We start from the raw sequence: 6,780 nt of genomic DNA, 5'->3' as shown, positions 1-6,780 counted from the left end.
TGGTGGGTAATGCGTGCATGTGGTTAATTTCATGTGTGAGGTTTTTAAAGTATCTCTGCCATGAATAAGACATAAAGCGTGTATAAAGTGTTGCATATGCAGCTGCGGAATCCCCTTTAATGTCTCTTACTGCTGCATTCATCTCTGCTCTCGCTTTCTATCTCACTTTTATGTCTGTTTTTGCCTCGCTGTCTCAGTTTCTCCCTTTTTTCTGCTGGGGTGGGGTCACCACATGCACGGACTGTTTGTTTGGAGTTGCTATAGAAACTCATGCGAGTGTGTGTCTGTTTGTGTGAATATGAGTGTGTGACGGGGCTGCAGTTCTGCTTCATGCGTAATGACCTCATCCAGACACAGACCCCGACATATCGAATCCGTCTGCTTCCACGGATTGTGTAATGGAGAGTCCCCAACACACACACAAACACACATACACACACACACACACCAGCTCCCTTGGCTGACGCCCCCTCAGTGTTGTGCCTTGTTGCCTGACCACAGAGGAGTCATGAGGCCATATGCTCATCAACAAGTGTACAACTCCATTTGACAACAGGAACAATGTGTGATTGCTCAAGAACTTGATTTCATATCGTGCATAAGTGGGGAATTAGATTTATTTGAATGGGACTCTACATCAGGCCTCTTTCTAGAAAAGGGGAAAGAAAGTTCGCGAACTGACAATGAACCCTCGTACTTCAGGGCTCTTCATCAAGTGTGTGTACTGTTTTTTTCAGTGTTTCGTGTTGTTACAAACCCTCCCTTACTCCCAGCTTATCACCTGGGCTGAAGCACTTGACGTTCCTCAGCTGCTAATCTCGGATAGTGTGAAAATGTGGAAGGCAGCCCAACTGTCGATGTGCATTTATTACAGCTGAGCGTCAAGTCAGTGGTAAGAAATCTTCTCTGTGTGGAAAGGAATGCTGCTTTCTCTGAAGGGGAAAAGATTTCCGGAAGATCTATTTTCCCCCAAAGCATAAACGTATGTAGTTATTAAAGGCCTCATTATTGATCTGCCATGTGACTGCGGTCCTCCGTGAAAAAAAGGCTGTATTCACTGTAAAAAAGGCACATTCAGAAACACTTCCACAATCCATGCTCCAGTTAATGGATCCCAGCTTGGCTCCTTGGTTGTTGTCATTTCTCTTTCTTTTGCATAACTGTGCTTGATAAAGCTGAGAAAATCGGTTACACTGGGCTACTCATGACTACTGATTGTATTATATGCAGCTTTTCAAGTCTGATTTCAAACTACGGACATTTGACTCAATCAGTTGTGTCAACTTTAGACAACGTGTATTGCAGAAATCCCCCACAGCTATGATTGTGCTGCATTAATAATTTTCCTATCTGTTCCCACATGTCAGTTCAGGCAAAATGTGTGCTCACCTGGTGTAGACAGGGCTCAGATTTCTCTGAAGGGATTGGCATAGAAACCATTTGCATTGGAAATGAACCGCTAAGCTTTGTGGCGCCACAACCTTGCTTCCTTGAAGCCACAGTTGTTTGTTTTCAGAAGTCTTTTAAGTGGCATCAAAGACAAATTCCCTTTTATTATTTGGTGCATCCGACATACCTTTTTATATTCCTCAAAATACAAAATGAATCTCCATTTGATATGAAAGATCTGCTGTTTCTGTTTCAGTGGCACACCATCCTCTTCAGTCCTCAGTTCTACTGCTTTTGCTCCTGAGACTGCCAAAAAATAACTCAATTATCTGCTGAAAATCCAGGACAGAAGCATATTCTTGTCCTCTACTGCAGGGAATCTGTGTAAGCTACTGCAGCAATGAAAGGGATATCTCCAGGGGGTTTGTAAATATAAAAAACTCTATAAAAGGTTCTTCTGCACAACTTTTGTCCTCACAGCCAAAGGGAAGCTGCAGTTTTTGGTCCCTGAAAACAGGATCTTAATCATACAGCTCAACGTTTGTGATGAAGCAGTCAGACATAACTAAACCAAATTCCAGAACTTCCCTGATAATTACACCCGTTGATGCTTTGCAAACAGGAACTTCTAATAGCTATTTAGGCATACTTTTAATTGCCAAATTTGCTTAAATGTAAATATTATTAGTTAGGTTGGTGTTTGTGTATGATTAGGATGTGAGTGTAATGTAGACATACAAGGTGGAAAACTTGCTCTCAGCCTTCTAACTGATTTAATGATTAATTGTGAAGTGACTGACCAGTGACTGCAAATGTCATTTGGAGTGACTGCTGGCTTAAGCAAGACTGAATACTGGTGTGCATTTGAGCAAACCAGCTCAGTACAGTATGTTTATCACTGGTCAGTAGTGCTGGGGCTGTGTGTCTGTGTTACTGAGCCCTACCTTGTGATTAGAATCTTAACCAGTTACCGTGAAAACCTTTGTAAAGTGTTTTTGTTTGTAGAAGCCATCGGGGCATAATTACAGACACAGAACCGTGGAGTCAACAAGAATCCGTGTGGTTTTCTCAGCCTCTCTCAGTCCGGCATCGATGCCAGTAAGCTCTTTGAGAAAATGTCAAGTAATTCACGCCGAAGCTAATTCAGCGCCCAGCTCTCCTGTAAAAATATATTGTGTTGTGTAGCCATGGAGCGGCTCGGACCGCTCTGCTGTTTGGCTCCTGCCCGACCATAAAGCCAGCGTCTGGCAGTGAGGACATACGGTAGCAGTTAGCAGCTGCGACACCCGGAGAAGGATTGTTTTTGTTTGTGTGGTTAGAGCAGCGGGGTCCTGTTTAGCTGTGTCTACGGCTCTGTCATTACCGGCTGTAATTACAGGGTGATTAGCGGCCAGCAGTGTGTGTGCTTCTGTTTTTATTCCTGCATTTCACGTGGGGTTTGTTTGTGTAATCCTTTTCTGAATTGTCCTTAATTGCTCTACCGTCAATGTCAGAATCACTTTACTGAACAAGTCCAATTAACCTTAATGTAACAATAATAAATGACCCGTATTCAGTTTTTGCAGTAAGCTGTACCACTGAGTTTTCGCTCGCTGTCGCATCTTAATGATGTGCTGTCTGCTGCTGGTGTGAAGCTGAAACCAGTGACTTCCGTGCATTCGCCCAGTTAGCTTAGCGTAGCATAAAGGCTATGAGCAGAGGATACAGCTAGCATGGGTCTGTCTTGGCATTGAGCAAATTCCTCTTTAAATTCTCAGAAGCTCGATAATTAATTAAAAAGATAAAAGCTGTGTTATTTATGTGGGAACCTCATATTCTTCAGAGGTTGTTGCACACAACCAAGAAATTGTCCAACACACTGTTAGTTATTTTACCCCCTGTTAAATTATGTACAAATTATCACTTTTTGGCTTTTGTATACACATTAAACAAACATTATCTAACATGCTTTAGGAGCACAGCAGATTTGTTTTTACATTTGGACAGAGCAGGTTAACTGTTTCCATCTCTATGTTAAGCTAAGCTAAATGTCTCCTGGCTGTAGCTTCATACTTAGTTAGCATTCCTGTTAGTATTGTGATGTAAATTTTAGCCATAGTTTGTGTTAGATCAGTGGTATGATGCTTCACTCTGTTTTAAAGACGTACCAACCATTGATGGAGATGTATTATGAACTCTGAATCTCTTTTTGCATTTACATGCTTTTGTTTCAATGTTTTTACCAGCACCCACCCTTCGCGTGGTCACAGAATGACCAGTGCGTTTTGAATTGCTAATTAAAAGTGTCTCAACAAATTGCCATTCACTGCTAAACGACACTGACTGATGCTCATTTTTGCGTCCAGGCTTTGGACCTGCAACCACACAGAGACATGTGCGCACACACATTCTCCAGGTTTTGAAGGTCACTGGGTTTTTTCAAGCTACACGCACGACGCCGTTCAGTGCCAAAGATAAAAGTGGCCGATCCCCTCCCTTCACAGCTTTGATTCACAGGAATTGGCCTGTGGGATGTGAAGCTACAAAGCGCTTTTTTGTGTCCTTCAACTTTGTGTGTGCCGCAGTAATTTGGCTTTCATGTCACAGTTCGATTGAAGAGTCATGCAAATGGCCGCCAAATGTGGACTTTTTGATAGAATTTGTTCTCATCAGCTTCAAAACTGCCACCTCTACTTTGAACCTCTAGACTGCCCCACACACATTTACAGGTTCAGCTCCTGCTGACTCCTATAAGATCTATTGTTAATCGTTACAGGTCATTGCCCTTATTCTCCTTTTCTTTTTGAGACTCATTTTAGATTTGATAAAGTAAAATAAACCTATTATGTGTGGAAGCATGAAACCCTGTATTTGTGACATCATTGTAAATGATTGTCCTCCTTTTCTGACTCAAAGTGTGTATGGTGTTCTCTTGTCAACAGGGAGTGGTGGAGGTGCGTTTGTGTGTGCATGAGGTTATTTGATATGGTGAGATTGCTCTGGGAATGACGGCAGTCCACAAGTATGGTAGGCTCTGTTTGGAAAGGGTCTCCAAATGAGATATACAGCACAGATAGAAATACGTCATAGTGCACCTGAGACCTGCCTGGAAACCTAACCCCTGTGCTTTATAACAGGCGTTGTCAACAGACCTCCACACCATAAATCCACTGGATATTCTAGCTCTTGAAATACTGTGATATTTTATTTTCAGCTCCCTCCCGCATTTCTTCCAGACACACTGAGACATTGAAATACGATGCAGCACTGTAAACTGGAAGGTAACACATTCCCTGAATTCCTCTACCGTCCATTTGTGCCAAAACACAAAAAACTCAATTGTGCCTTCATTAAAATGTTAATAGGAGCGCGTGTCAGTACAATTAGTGACCTTCTTTTTAGCAGGAAAGATAAGAAAGACAATTACTACTAACTCGAGGAAATGTCACATGTTGTCAAGTTACCTGTAGAGACGTGTTGTCCATGGCTGGTCCAGTGGCTCACGAGACAAGAGATTGGAGTAATTCCAGTGTGTATGTTGGATTTTATTGCTGTCACACCGAATCAGTGCCAAGATTCAAAATACAACTAGTTTGATAAATAAAAGTGCCAGTTGCAAATTCATGTTCTTTTTTGTGACCAGGACAAGAAATAGTGAAAAGAAACTAATCGGTCATTATTAGCTTTTATCATTATTATAAGCTTATTTTCAGACATGATCTTGATTTTAATTATTAACTTGACAGGTGAGACATATTTGCAAAATTATCATCCATGCAAACATTTCCTATTTCCTGTCTATTTTCAAAATGTCCTCCAGAAAAACACTGTGTTTCCGAAGCAATCTGTCTCTGAGGTGCTCTTCTTTCAACTTGACCTGGAATAGCACATTTGACCAAGGTGACGACTGGGCGGTGACTTCCCATTGTCACCTCCCATTGTTTCATCCCCAACAAGGGAAGAAATAAAAGAATAATGACTGCTGTCTATAAAACATTCACACACACTGTTATCTGTCTGTTATCTCTCTACCTGAACCCTGAGGCGGAGGCAGACAACCCTGGTCTCGCTTTAGTGCATCTCTGTTATGGGTGTGTGTGTGTGTGTGTGTGTGTGTGTGTGTGTGTGTGTGTGTGTGTGTGTGCCATTTCTCCTTGCTAAGTAACACAGCTGCTCCTACAGTGACAGCATTGTTCCCAGCGAGCGCTCCAGGAAGTGAGTCTGAACAGTGCGTTAAACATTAGCTGCTCTCTAAATGCCTCTTTACCCCTCAAACATGGATTAGTGGCTACTTAGTATCACTCCCATACAAACGTAAAACTAGACGGGCTGTTAAGAGCCGGATAAACAGACGAGTGACAGTTTTACAGTCATTCTGTGTGTGGGTGTACACGTTTGTGTGTGTACACAAGGTGATGCGATACTGGACTTCTTTTTCCTGCCCCGCAGGGTTAAAAAATAATCAGGACCAAAGCGAACTGCACCGCACTGAAACAAAGCTGAAAAAAGGTTTGCTGTCATTTGTTTTCCTGCAAAGACTTGTTATACAGTAAACGGCAAATACAGTATAACTTAAGATTTTCATGGTTATCAGAGCTGCACCTTTCTGCAAAATCTCTCTATCTTGATTAATTGTAAAACGTAGTTTTTAAGTAGAACAGTGAGAATTGCTTGCCCGGTATGCGCACTTAAAGAGGTTTGTAGTTTCTGGGTTTATTTGCTGCTTATCCAGCTGAGTTTTTCCCACCAGCCCCGACAGTGAGTTACCGCTCTGCCTGTAGACTTGTGATGACATCACAGACTGTTAAAATCACTTTTCTTGGCTCAGGATAATGTCCATGGAAACAGAACGAGTTATAAGTGATTTTGATAATCACTAATTGTTGGAGGTATCCTCTCAACAGTTAAAAATGTGTGTATCCATGTCTAAATAACACATTCATGTTGTAAGCCTACCGTTACGTCACTCATTTGTTAAAAAAACTAGAGTTTTCTGGCCTTGAGTTTGGCACTATGGCCATCACTGCTGACTGCTGCTTTGTTGTCTGTTTAAGTCTACGTGGGACCATAATTACCAAAATGATCACAATGGTTTTAATTCTGAATGTCCTGTAAAAATTAAAACCTCCAGTCAAAGGGAAGTTTGAATCTTCCTTGGCAGACGACGTCTCTGCTCTGTATCGTCTCACGATGCAAACATGATGTTCTATGTGAACTGACGAGCTGGTATCAAGAGTAACTTTAGAGGCTCATGTGGCTCTAAACTGTTCTCCGGGGATCAACTTGACCTCTCCGTCATGTGGGCAAATGTCGTTTGAAGTAAAAGTAGTCAAAACAGGATTCATGAAAAAATACTCTGTTCTGTCAGTGGGGTTGCCTCGTAACCATTAACAGAATGAGTTTTATTTTCTC

This window comes from Acanthopagrus latus, chromosome 1, assembly GCF_904848185.1.
Source record: "Acanthopagrus latus isolate v.2019 chromosome 1, fAcaLat1.1, whole genome shotgun sequence".
NCBI lineage: Eukaryota > Metazoa > Chordata > Actinopteri > Spariformes > Sparidae > Acanthopagrus > Acanthopagrus latus.
Note: the sequence above shows the minus strand (reverse complement) of the source record.